The sequence below is a fragment of the Triticum urartu genome, chromosome 3A (genome assembly GCF_056163025.1).
Source record: "Triticum urartu cultivar PI428250 chromosome 3A, HENAU_Tu73, whole genome shotgun sequence".
NCBI classification, from domain to species: domain Eukaryota; kingdom Viridiplantae; phylum Streptophyta; class Magnoliopsida; order Poales; family Poaceae; genus Triticum; species Triticum urartu.
This window is the reverse complement of record NC_141875.1, coordinates 371,748,730-371,763,661: the sequence shown is the minus strand read 5'-3', so window position 1 is coordinate 371,763,661 and position 14,932 is coordinate 371,748,730.

The following is a 14,932-nucleotide window of genomic DNA, read 5'->3' as shown; positions in this document are numbered from 1 at the left end:
AACGATGACAAAGGGAACAACGTATGTTGTTGTGCGGTTTGACCGATAAAGATCTTCGTAGAATATGTAGGAGCCAATATGAGCATCCAGGTTTCGCTATTGGTTATTGACCGGAGATGTGTCTCGGTAATGTCTACATAGTTCTCGAACCCATAGGGTCCGCACGCTTAACATTCGATGATGATTCGTATTATGAGATAGGGCTGGCCAGGACATGGCGTGCGCCCCCCTTGCTCCAATCCAAATTGGACAAGGGGAGGGGGTGGCACCCCCTCCTTCCTTCTCTCCTCCTCCCCTTCCCCCTTCTCCTACTTGGACTAGGAAAGGGGGAAACCTACTCCTACTAGGAGTAGGAATCCCCCCTTGGGCGCGCCCCTTGAGGCGGGCCCTCCTCCTCCCCTCCTTTATATACGGGGGAGGGGGGCACCCCATAGACACACAACTTGATCTTTAGCCGTGTGCGGTGCCCGCCTCCACACTTTTCCAACTCGGTCATATTGTTATAGTGCTTAGGCGAAGCCCTGCGTTGGTAACTTCATCATCAACGTCACCACGTCGTCATGCTGACGAAACTCTCCCTCGGCCTCACATGGATCTAGAGTTCAAGGGACGTCACCGATCTGAACGTGTGCAGATCGCGGAGGTGTCGTGCGTTCAGCACTTGATCGGCTGGATCGTGAAGATGTTCGACTATGTCAACCAAGTTACTAAATGCTTCCGCTTTCAGTCTACGAGGGTACGCAGACACACTCTCACCTCTTGTTGTTCTGCATCTCCTAGATAGATCTTTCATGATCGTAGGTAATTTTTTTTAAATGCTGCGTTCCCCAACAAGAAGCACTGCGATTGTACTTCTAGCTCCGGCTACTTCTTGAGCTTGTGTTGATTTTTTCCTTGAAGAGGAAAGGGTGATGCAACAAATAGAGATAAGTATTTCCCTCAGTTAAGAACCAAGGTATCAATCCAGTAGGAGGCACAAGCAAGCCCCGATATATGCGCATGCACAAACTAACAAACAGTTGCACTCAACGCGAAAAAGGGGTTGTCAATCCCTTCACAGTCACTTGCAAGAGTGAGGTCTAACAGTGTAACACCCCCGATGTAACTTTCCATATTTGTAATTCCGACTCTTGCCATTTTCGGCTATGTGATATGATATTCCCTTCGTAGTTGGGTTTTGTCTTCGTTTTTCATTTTGTTCCTGTCATGCATTTCATCTCATGTCATCATGTGCATCTCATTTTCATTCGTGTTCGTCTCATGCATCCGGTCCTTTTCCCCGTTCTCCGTTTCGCAATCCGACGCTCCCATATGCACCCGTTGCACCCCTCTAATCTTGTTTCGTGAGCGGGAGAAAAACGTTCTCGGAATGGGTCGAGATTTGCCGAGTGGCCTTGGAACATCACCGGTAGGCCGCCTGTCAAATTTCGTTCCATTTGGAGGTCGTTTGATGCCCCAACGGTTAACCGTGTAACCGTAAAAGCCTATCCTTCATTGCAGCCCAACACCCTCCAAAACAGCCCACTAACCCATCTAAACCCCCCTCCATGCTCTCCGTCATTGGATCACGATCGTGTGGGCGAAAACCGCACCTCATTTGGACAATCCTAGCTCCTCCTACCTATAAATATGTGATCACCTTCCAAATTCCGGGTTCAAAAACCCTAGCTCCTCTCCCTCCGCGCGCCTGACACGTCCGGAGGCGCCGGACACATCCGCGCCGCCGCCCGCATCCTCTCTCCGCGCACCATCTATCCCTGCACCGGCCTCCACCGCTGCGGACTGCGAGGACCACGGCAGGCCCGCCAGCGCTCGTGCCGGGCCCGAGCCGCGCCCCCGCGCCCGCGTCCCACCGGATCCCTGCGCCGCCGCCTCCTCGTCTCCCACCGCCGCCAAAGCGCCTCCGCCGCCCCGACGTCCCCTCGCCGGCGTCGCCACCTCCGCCCGCCGACCTCGCCGCTTCGCCCCTCCGCGCCGCGCGCCGCACCGGCGACGACCCCGCCAGACCCCGTCGCCCCAGAGCTGCGACGCCTCGCCGGAGGTAGTCGGCTTCGCCGGTGACCGCCCCCAAGCTCGCCGGAGTCTTCTTCTGGTGGATCTTGAGAAGGTGCACCAGATCCACGCATCCATCGAACCGAACGCCCGGCCGTCCCCGGATCTCGTCATCCCGCTCCATCCCGTCCACGTTCTCGGAGGGTATGTTTTTCTCCAAGTCCCGAAATCTGCATATTGTGATGCCCTCTTTAACATGCTATATCTTCGTGCTTGGTGCTACGATTCATGTATATGATATGTCAAAATATTCGTCTCGTGATTATCTTCATGTTATTGTCATTTGCATGAATATTATTGTCTATATTGATGCCATTGTCATCGTTTTAGAAGTGCTACATGATGTTAACTGTTGTCTGTTAATAGAACATGGTGATTTGTCATTTTCATTACATTTTGTGTGTGTATCCTATCTACGTCTCCGTCATATCTAATTTTACAAACACTTTTGCCCTTGTTTTGGACTCTAACTTGTATGATTTGAATGGAACTAACCCGGACTGACGCTATTTTCAGCAGAATTGCCATGATGTTGTTTTATGTGCAGAAAACAAAAGTTCTCAGAATGACCTGAAACTCCACGGAATATCTTACAATAAATAATAAAAAAATCCTAGCCAAAGATGAAGACCAGGGGGCCCACTACCTCGTGGGCCCCCTAGAGACTCCCCGACTCCAACTCCAACTCTATGTAACTGCTTTCGGGGAGAAAAAATAGGAGAGAGGAAATTATCGCGTTTTACGATACGGAGCCGCCGCCAAGCCCTAAAACCTCTCGGGAGGGCTGATCTGGAGTCCGTTCGGGACTCCGGAGAGGGGGATTCGTCGCCGTCATCATCAACCATCCTCCATCACCAATTTCATGATGCTCACCGTCGTGCGTGAGTAATTCCATCGTAGGCTTGCTGGACGGTGATGGGTTGGATGAGATTTACCATGTAATCGAGTTAGTTTTGTTAGGGTTTGATCCCTAGTATCCACTATGTTCTAAGATTGATGTTGCTATGACATTGTTATGCTTAATGCTTGTCACTAGGGCCCGAGTGCCATGATTTCAGATCTGAACCTATTATGTTTTCATCAATATATGAGAGTTCTTGATCCTATCTGGCAAGTCTATAGTTACCTATTATGTGTTATGATCCATTAACCCCGAAGTGACAATAATCGGGATACTTACTGGTGATGACCGTAGTTTGAGGAGTTCATGTATTCACTATGTGCTAATGCTTTGTTCTGGTTCTCTATTAAAAGGAGGCCTTAATATCCCTTAGTTTCCATTAGGACCCCACTGCCACAGGTGGGTAGGACAAAAGATGTCATGCAAGTTCTTTTCCATAAGCACGTATGACTATATTTGGAATACATGCCTACATTACATTGACAAATTGGAGCTAGTTCTGTGTCACCCTATGTTATGACTGTTACATGATGAATCGGATCCGGCATAATTATCCATCATTGATCTAATGCCTACAAGCTTTCCATATACTGTTTTACGCTTATTTACTTTCCCGTTGCTATTGTTACAATCACTACAAAATACCAAAAGCATTACTTTGCTTTCATTACTCTTTTGTTATCGTTACCATCACTATCATATTACTTTGCTACTAAACACTTTGCTGCAGATACTAAGTTTCCAGGTGTTGTTGAATTGAAAACTCAGCTGCTAATACTTGAGAATATTCTTTGGCTCCCCTTGTGTCGAATCAATAAATTTGGGTTGAATACTCTACCCTCAAAAGCTGTTGCGATCCCCTATACTTGTGGGTTATCAAGACTAATTTCTGGCGCCGTTGTTGGGAGCATAGCTCTATTCTTTGAGTCACTTGGGATTTATATCTGCTTATCATTATGAAGAACTTGAGAGATCCAAAAACCAAGATCTATCCCTCAACTACGAGGGGAGGTAAGGAACTGCCATCTAGCTCTGCACTTGATTCACCTTCTATTATGAGTAAGCTTGCGACACCTAAACCTGCTTCTGCTATTCATTCTGATATGTCGCATGTTATTGATGATGCTACTTCTGCTATACATGATACTTATGATGAAACTACCTCTATGCTTGATACTGCTGTGCCACTTATTGATTTTCTCGAGGAACGACTTGCTAGGGCTAGAGAGATTGAAAATATTGAATCTGATTATGAAGATGAAAGTGATGATGAAGAATCACTTGTTATTCCTCAGGGTTATTTATTTGATCAAGATGCTTCTTTAGCTATTTTAGCTTGCAAAGATAGATATGAACTCAAAAGGTTATTAGCTAAATGGAATAAGCAATCTCTAAATGCTAGGATGAGATCTGACCCTACTTTTGCTACTTCACCTATATGTGTTACTGATAAGGATTATGAATCCTCTGTTGATCCTGATATAATTACTTTGGTTGAATCTAATCCTTTTCATGGCTATGAATCTGAAACTGTTGTGGCACATCTTACTAAATTAAATGATATAGCCATCCTATTCACTAATGATGAGAGATCTCGCTACTTTTATATCCTTAAAATATCTCCGTTCTCATTAAAGGGTGATGCTAAGATATGGTTTAATTCTCTTGATCCTGGTTGTGTGCGTAGCCCCCAGGATATGATTTACTACTTCTCTGCTAAATATTTCCCTACTCATAAGAAACAAGCAGCTTTAAAGGAAATATACAACTTTGTGCAAATTAAAGAAGAGAGTCTCCCACAAGCTTGGGGGAGGCTTCTCAAGTTACTTAATGCTTTGCCTGATCATCCTCTTAAGAAAAATGAAATACTTGATATCTTTTATAATGGACTAACCGATGCTTCCAGAGATTACCTGGATAGTTGTGCTGGTTCTCTTTTCAGGGAAAGAACACCGGATGAAGCTGAAATATTATTGAATAGTATGTTGACAAATGAAAATAATTGGGCACCTCCTGAGCCAGCTCCTGCTCCAATTAATGATCCTATTCCTAAACCAACTTTGAAGAAAAGGGGTATTCTATTCCTCAGTCCTGAAGATATGCAAGAGGCAAAGAAATCTATGAAAGAAAAAGGTATTAAAGCTGAAGATGTTAAGAATTTACCTCCTATTGAAGAAATACATGGTATTAATTTACCGCCTATTGAAGAAACATATGATCTTAATACTTTATTTATTGAAGAACCTCCAGACCTCGATAACCCAATACAGGTAGTAAAGGTAAATTCTCTCTATAGATGTGATAAAGCTGAAATCCCTCCTGCTAAAATTGCTAGCCAATGCTTGGATGAGTTTGATAATTTTATGTTTAAGCAAGAATACTTCAATGCTTATTTTGGTAGACAATTAAAACAAGATGCTGATATGATTAAATACTTGGGTGATTATATGGCTAATATTAGAGGTGAACTTAAACTTGTTAGCAAACATGCTTCTATGGTTACCACTCAAGTAGAACAAGTACTTAAAGCTCAAAAGGAATTGATCAATGAGATGAATAGTAATAAAAATGATTATACTGTTAAAGTGGTCACTAGAACTGGTAGAATGACTCAGGAACCTTTGTATCCTAAAGGCCACCCTAAGAGAATTGAGCAAGATTCTCAGAGAAATAATATGGATGTACCTAGTTCTTCTAAAAAGAAGAAAAAGAAAAATGATAGAACTGTGCAAACTTCTAGTGAACCTATTGCTGAACAACCTGATAATCCAAATGATATCTCTATGTCTGATGCTGAAACACAATCTGGCAATGAACATGAACCTAATGAAAATGTTAATGATGATGTTCATAATAATGCTCAACCTAGTAATGATAATGATGTAGAAACTGAACCTGTTGTTGATCTTGATAACCCACAATCAAAGAATCAACGTTATAATAAGAAAGACTTTGTTGCTAGCAAACATGGTAAAGAAAGAGAACCTTGGGTTCAGAAACCCATGCCTTTTCCTCCAAAACCATCCAAGAAAAAGGATGATGAGGATTTTGAGCGCTTTGCTGAAATGATTAGACCTATCTTTTTGTGTATGCGATTGACTGATATGCTCAAAATGAATCCTTATGCTAAGTACATGAAAGATATTGTTACAAATAAAAGAAAAATACCAGAAGCTGAAACTTCCACCATGCTTGCTAATTATGCTTTTAAGGGTGGAATACCAAAGAAACTTGGAGATCGAGGAGTACCCACTATACCATGCTCCATTAAAAGAAACTATGTTAAAACTGCTTTATGTGATCTTGGAGCCGGTGTTAGTGTTATGCCTCTCTCTTTATATCGTAGACTTGATTTGAATAAGTTGACACCTACTGAAATATCTTTGCAAATGGATGATAAATTAACTGCTATACCTGTCGGTATTTGTGAGGATGTGCCTGTTGTGGTTGCAAACGTTACTATTTTAACGGACTTTGTAATTCTTGATATTCCCGAGGACAATAGTATGTCTATTATTCTTGGAAGACCTTTTCTTAATACTGCAGGAGCTGTTATTGATTGCACTAAAGGCAATCAAACTTTTCATGTTAATGGTAATGAGCATACGGTACACTTTCCGAGGAAACAACCTCAAGTTCATAGTATCAATTCTATCGGAAAAATTCCATCGATTATATTTGGAGGTTTTGAATTTCCTCTTCCTACTGTCAAGAAGAAATATGATATACTTATTATTGGGGATGTGCATATCCCCGTTGAGGTAACCTAGTGTTATTCGAAATTTCTCCAGTAACCTAGTATTATTGGGAATGAGTTTGTTAACAAGACTTGATCAACCTTGTTAGTGGATTCTTTTTGACGAGCATGAGATGGATGAAACTAGAAACACAACCTTCTGTACCCTCTCTATACTTTCTGTTATTTAGTTGAAATAAAGTAAAAATAAATAATTTTCTGTCTGTTATTTGATTATCCATGCAATATAAAAATACGTCGAAAATAAAAGTTCTCCAAATGCCCTGAAAATTAAATATGATTTCTCATAGAATATTTGAGGATTTATGGAACAAAGAACACACCAGGGGGCCAACCACCTTGCCACGAGGGTGGAGGGTGCGCCCACCCCTCTAGAGCGCGCCCCTGCCTCGTGGGCCCACGGTGGCCGTCCTCCACTTATTCTTTCAGCCACACACTTCATATTCCTCCCCCAAACACGAAAAACCAACTCAAGCACGAGTTCCAGCCCTCTTTGCTGCCATTTTTGATCTCCTTGCTCAAAGCACCTCTCACAAAACTGCTTGGGGAGATTGTTCCTTGGTATGTGACTCCTCCATTGGTCCAATTAGTTTTTGTTCTAGTGCTTTATTCATTGCAAATTTTTGCTGCTTAGGTGACCCTGTTCTTGAGCTTGCATGTCAAATTTATATGGTCAAAAGTAGTTTTGATGCATGATATAGGCTCTAGGCACTTGTAGGAGTAGTTGCTATCAATATTATTGAGTTTGGTTTACTTTTATTTTGAAGTTACTAAAAATTTCAGAATTTTTCAGAAAATGATGAGGAGATTATTGAGGGGCTCATCGAGCCAAAGCTCGAAGGAAAAGGCAGCGAAGCCTAAGTATAATTTGCCGCGCACCACGGGGGTTCGGGCGTGTGAATGGCCTTCCGAGGATTTCTTGAGAGCATCCAGGATTTATGAAGATTTTCATGAATTGGCTCATAATGCAGGCATTACCGCTTTCCACCACGACCAATGCGATCGGTATCTCTTACTCACAAATAGCTTTGTGCAAAACTTTCATTTTCATTCTAGGAACTCACCACCTACGGTGGAGTTTCATTTATATGATGAGCATAAGGAGATGTCACTTCATGATTTTTGTCGGATTTGTTTAGTCCATTTTGGGGGCAAGACAGAAGAACCACATCATGATGATGTGGAGGGATTTATTAATACTATCACTGTAGGGGAAACTAGGAAGGTTTCCGATGCACGAATCACTAGCATAAATTTTCCCGTTTTACGTTAGTTTGCATTATTTGCTAGTCGTTGCTTAATTGGACGCGGAAACTATGGAAACCTTATTATCCCTGATATAATTATTATGCTCCAAGGTTTATACAGTGATGACACTTTTAGTATGGGCGGCATTATTGCTAGACGGTTAAGTACGAACCGTACTAAGGGTCCCATCTTTGGAGGCATCTATGCTACACGCCCAGCTGGACATTTTAACATACCTATTAGGCATGCTGAGAAGGGAGAAAAAGTGTTGCCTTGTGTTTATTTAGATTATAAAATTATGGTGGCACATGATTTTATTGTTAAGAATAGGGCAGGAGAGCTTAAATATCAATTGTTCTTTAATAAACATCATCCTGAGACTATCACCTTGCCTGCTCCTGCTTTGTTTGATTTGACTGTAGGCACGTACCTTGTTCCGTTGACGGCTATCCATGCCTACCGGAACCCTGCACCAGCCGAGGAGCCAGAACCGGAACCACAATTTGATCCTGCACGACAGTCTAACTATCAGTGGGATCCGGAGATGATTGCCAGCCAGTATGACCCCAACTATTGTTATGGATATCTGCTAGGCCAGCCGTGGCCATAAACCAACTTAGGCCAAAAGCCTAAGCTTGGGGTAGTACGTATTTCTCACCGACATTACATTTATGTTCACACACACTCATTGCTACATGTCGGTGCTCATACTTTTTCATTGTATCATCCATGCTAGTTTATTTCCTTTTATGCTTTCTTCTTGTGTGTTTAATAAACATTAAGAAAAACCAAAAAATTTAGTTGTAGCTTTTAATTAATTTACTTTCCATGCTTGTAGTAGTAATTAAAAAGAAAACCCAAAAATATTTCATGTTCTTCTTTTTCTTGTTGGGAGCTTTCCCGTGTAAATAGTTTTCTTTCTTTTCTTTCTTTGGGGGTCAGTAGGAGAAGACCATGATTAAATTGTTGAAATGGCTCTTATATGCATTATTGTTTATCTAACAAAAGAGCCCATATTGCTTTGTCTTCGTGTGTTTATTGAATGCTCGCAGATTCCAGCTTAGTCCAATGCACGTGCACTCTTATTATTATTCACATCGTTCGGTCGTGCAAGTGAAAGGCAATCATGATGATATATGATGGACTGACTGAGATGAGAAAAGCTGGTAATAACTCGACCTCTTTTGTTTTTGTAAATATGATGAGTTCATCGTTCTTGATTCAGCTTGTTATGAATAAACATGTTCACAATGACAATTAGAGATCATAGTTGCTTGTGCCATGCTTGATTAGCTATGAGTTATAATGGTTTACGTTCCGTGCCAACATGCTATTAAAATGGTTATGATGTGGTATGATAGGGTGGTATGCTCCTCTGAATGATATAAGTGACTTGACTTGGCACATGTTCACGCATGTAGTTGAAACAAATCAACATAGCCTTCACGATATTTATATTCATGGTGTATTATATCCTACTCATGCTTGCATCTAATGTTTATTAATTTTAATGCATGTACATGGCTGTTGTCGCTCTCTAGTTGGTCGCTTCCCAGTCTTTTGCTAGCCTTCACCTGTACTAAGCGGGAATACTGCTTGTGCAGCCAAACTCCTTAAACCCCAAAGTTATTCCAGATGAGTCCACTATACCTTCCTATATGTGGTATCTACCTGCCGTTCCAAGTAAATTTGTATGTGCCAAACTCTAAACCTTCAAATAATCATCCTGTTTTTTATGCTCGAATAGCTCATGCATCAACTAGGGTTGTCTGTATCTTCCATGTTAGGCGGGTTATTCTCAAGAGGAGTGGACTCCGCTCCTCACTCATGAGATAAATGGCTGGTCACCGGGATGCCCAGTCCAATGCTTTATGCAAACTAAATTAAAATAATTGCAAACAAAACTCCCCCTGGGACCTGATGTATGTTGGAGGCACTCGTTGTTTCGAGCAAGCCATGGATTGATGTTTGTTGGTGGAGGGGGAGTATAAACTTTACCATTCTGTTTGGGAACCGCCTATAATGTGTGTAGCATGGAAGATATCGCCATCTCTTGGTTATTATGTTGACAATGAAAGTATACCACTAAAAATGTTATTCACCTCTATTTCAAAATCGAGCTCTGGCACCTCTACAAATCCCTGCTTCCCTCTGCGAAGGGCCTATCTATTTACTTTTATGTTGAGTCATCACCCTCTTATTAAAAAAGCACTAGCTAGAGAGCGCAGCTGTCATTTGCATTCATTATTGTTAGTTTACATTGGGTGTGACTATGATTGGATCTCTTTTACCATGAATTACAATGTCTAGTCAGTCCTTGATCTTTAAAGGTGCTCTGCATTTATGTTTTGCGGTCTCAGAAAGGGCTAGCGAGATACCATCTTGTTATATCATATTATGATTGTTTTGAGGAAGTGTTGTCATCCGAGATTTATTATTATGGCTTGCTAGTTGATTATGCTACTGATATGGGTAATCATGAGACCTAAGAATTATTGCAAATGTGGTTAGTTATAATCTTTGCTGAAAACTTGAATGCTAGCTTGACATATTTAGAACAACAAGAGCAAACAGAGTTTGTAAAATTTTTCTTTATTTCTTTCAGTTTGTCAACTGAATTGCTTGAGAACAAGCAAGGGTTTAAGCTTGGGGGAGTTGATACGTCTCCGTTGTATCTACTTTTCCAAACACTTTTGCCCTTGTTTTGGACTCTAACTTGTATGATTTGAATGGCACTAACCCGGACTGACGCTGTTTTCAGCAGAATTGCCATGATGTTGTTTTACGTGCAGAAAACAAAAGTTCTCAGAATGACCTGAAACTCCACGGAATATCTTACAATAAATAATAAAAAATCCTCGCCAAAGATGAAGACCAGGGGGCCCACACCCTTGCCACAAGGGTGGGGGGTGCCCCCCTAGGGCGCGCCCCCCTACCTCGTGGGCCCCCTGGAGACCCCCCGACTCCAACTCCAACTCTATATAACTGCTTTTGGGAGAAAAAATAGGAGAGAAGAAATTATCGCGTTTTACGATACGGAGCCGCCGCCAAGCCCTAAAACCTCTCGGGAGGGCTGATCTGGAGTCCGTTCGGGGCTCCGGAGAGGGGGATTCGTCGCCGTCGTCATCATCAACCATCCTCCATCACCAATTTCATGATGCTCACCGCCGTGTGTGAGTAATTCCATCGTAGGCTTGCTGGAAAGTGATGGGTTGGATGAGATTTACCATGTAATCGAGTTAGTTTTGTTAGGGTTTGATCCCTAGCATCAACTATGTTCTGAGATTGATGTTGCTATGACTTTGCTATGCTTAATGCTTGTCACTAGGGCCCGAGTGCCATGATTTCAGATCTGAACCTATTATGTTTTCATCAATATATGAGAGTTCTTGATACTTTCTTGCAAGTCTATAGTCACCTATTTTGTGTTATGATCCGTTAACCCCGAAGTGACAATAATCGGGATACTTACCGGTGATGACCGTAGTTTGAGGAGTTCATGTATTCACTATGTGCTAATGCTTTGTTCCGGTTCTCTATTAAAAGGTGGCCTTAATATCCCTTAGTTTCCATTAGGACCCCGCTGCCACGGGAGGGTAGGACAAAAGATGTCATGCAAGTTCTTTTCCATAAGCACGTATGACTATATTCGGAATACATGCCTACATTACATTGACGAATTGGAGCTAGTTCTGTGTGACCCTATGTTATGACTGTTACATGATGAATCGCATCCGGCATAATTATCCATCATTGATCCAATGCCTACGAGCTTTCCATATACTGGTTTATGCTTATTTACTTTCCCGTTGCTATTGTTACAATCACTACAAAATACCAAAAACATTACTTTGCTTTCATTACTCTTTTGTTATCATTACCATCACTATCATATTACTTTGCTACTAAACACTTTGCTGCAGATACTAAGTTTCCAGGTGTGGTTGAATTGACAACTCAGCTGCTAATACTTGAGAATATTCTTTGGCTCCCCTTGTGTCGAATCAATAAATTTGGGTTGAATACTCTACCCTCAAAAGCTGTTGCGATCCCCTATACTTGTGGGTTATCAGATGTCTACATGGTTTTTGAGCTCCAACATGCCATATTTACAGGGGTTCAATTCTTGTATTTTTTTGATCTATGTGGTGACTAGCACAATCATGCAAAGTAGGCTTCATAATGTTGTTGATTTCAGACAGTGGTTTTGCCAAGTCCTTTTCCTGTAACATTTGATGCTATGTAAACTTGTTGCTATCATGAGATCCATGCACATTTTGAGATAGTTCAGTAATCATGTTTTGAAGATGTGGTACCGCTCTATCCATTCATGCCTCTGGTTGTAATTATGGAGTAACCTAGCATCTCTTTTCCTTGCTCTACTTTTGCTAAATATTGTTCCTAGCAGATTATTAACATGATAATCAATATTGCCATGTGTTTTTCTAGTGATGCATTTACCCTATGAACTTGATCTTGCCATTCTTAGCTTCTTAAACATGTCTACTTACTGTTGGTTACCTTGCTGTGCCATGAAATGCTTTGTGGTGAGTGATTTGAGCTTGCAAGGTTACTATCATGAATTTGTTCCTGCCAGGTCTTGTTTTTCTACTAAGTCTGAAAATGTTCATATAACTTGCCATGTTTGCATGGGTGCCACATCATTTTCCATGCCTCTTGGGATAAAGTTCAGTAAGGGAGTTTTGTTCTATGTGTTTAGTACTAGCTTTGCATGCCTTTGTTTGCCATGATATATTCCTGTAGCATGTTGTTTTCTTGCTCTAAACATTGCTATATGCTGCTGTTTTGCCATGCTTGGTATTTTCTCAAAGTCTGTGAAGCTGATGTCATTTGCATTTTTGCCATGCTATTTTGAGCTTGTTCTAGTGTGGACTAGCAGGATCTTAGTGTTCATGATTTGTAGAGATTCATGTCTAATTTATAGTCAGAGGCTTTGTTGCTATGTTGGACTGTCGTAGCATAGTTTCTTGTTGCATTCTAAGTGCTATGATGTTGTTAATCGCAGATTTGCATCATTCTTGTGTTGCTTGTCATTTGCAAACCGTGCATCCGTTTCCGGTGATCCTTATATCGATTTTGACCGGAATCACCTCATCTTTCCAGCGGCATACTTGTTTTGACAAGGTGATGCATTGATCATCCTTTGCCATCCGAAGTACCCATATGCATTGCACATCATATCTTGCATTCCATGCCATGCCTTGCGTCATGTTGCTTGTGCATTGCATCGTGATTTATTGTTCTTCCATTGCTTGTGTTCTTGCTTTGGGTAGAGCCAGGATACGAGTACATGAATGAGGAACCTATTGAGTACGCTAACGAGGATCAATTTTTCGACAACTCAGAGAACTTTGTAGGCAAGATGACCATACCCTCGATATCACTTCTATGTTTGCTTGCTAGTTATTCGTTCTATCGCTATGTCGTGCTACCTACCACTTGTTATATCATGTCTCCCATATTGCCATGTCAAGCCTCTAACCCACCTTCCTAGCAAACCGTTGTTTGGCAAAGTTACCACTTTTGCTCAGCCGCTCTTATAGCGTTGTTAGTTGCAGGTGAAGTTGAAGTTTTGCTCCATGTTGGAACATGGATATGTTGGGATATCACATTATCTCTTGTTTAATTAATGCATCTATATACTTAGCGAAGGGTGGATGGCTCGGCCTTATGCCTAGTGTTTTGTTCCACTCTTGCCGCCTTAGTTTCCGTCATACCGGTGTTATGTTCCTTGATTTTGTGTTCCTTATGCGGTTGGGGTTATGGGACCCCCTTGACAGTTCGCCTTGAAAAAAACTCCTCCAGCAAGGCCGAACCTTGGTTTTACATTTTCCTAACAACCTATAACTTTCCCTTGGGTTCTGTAGACCCGAGGGTCATCTTTATTTTAACCCCCGGGCTGGTTTTACTCATAGCTTGTCCAATACGTTGTGCCCTGAGAACGAGATATGTGCGACTCCTATCGGGATTTGTCGGCACATCGGGCGGTCTTGCTGGTCTTGTTTTACCATTGTCGAAACGTCTTGTAACCGGGATTTCGAGACTGATCAGGTCTTTCCGGGAGAAGGAATATCCTTCGTTGATCGTGAGAGCTTGTGATGGGCTAAGTTGGGACACCCCTGCAGGGTATAAACTTTCAAGAGTCGTGCCCATGGTTATGTGGCAGATGGGAATTTGTTAATATTTGGTTGTAGAGAAGTTGACACATGACTTAATTAAAATGAATCAACCGCGTCTGTAGCCGTGATGGTCTCTTTTCGGCGGAGTCGGGGAAGTGAACACGGTTTTTGGATTATGTTTGAAGGAAATAGTTTCAGGATCACTTCTTGATCACTTGTAGCTTCACGACCGTTGCGTAGCTTCTCATCTTAATCTTATTTACGTATGTTAGCCACCATATTTGCTTAGCGTTTGCTGCAGCTCCACCTCATTACCATATCTTTCCCATAAGCTTAAATAGTCTTGATCCCACGGGTGTGAGATTGTTGAGTCCTTGTGACTCACGGATACTTCCAAAACAGTTGAAGGTGTTGATGATAGAAGTGCAAATGATGCGACCGAACTCAAGTGGGAGTTCGACGAGGACCATGGTCATTACTATGAGTCATTTCCTGATAATCAGTAGTGGAGCCCAGTTGGGATGATCGGGAATCTAGCATTTAGGGTTTATCTTCGTTTTCATTTGGTTGTCCATAGTCTGGCTATGATTGTACTTTGATGTTGTATGAATTATTTATGTATTGTGTGACATGGCGAGTGTAAGCCAACTCTATTTATCCCTGTCTTATTCATTCCATTGGATGTTTGTGAAGATGACCCTTCTTGCGACAAAACCACTATGCGGTTATGTCTCTAAGTCGTGCCTCGACACGTGGGAGCTATAGCCGCATCGTGGGCATTACAAGTTTGTAATAATAGCCATCCCCGACTTAGGACCCCCCTGCTTGATCGAA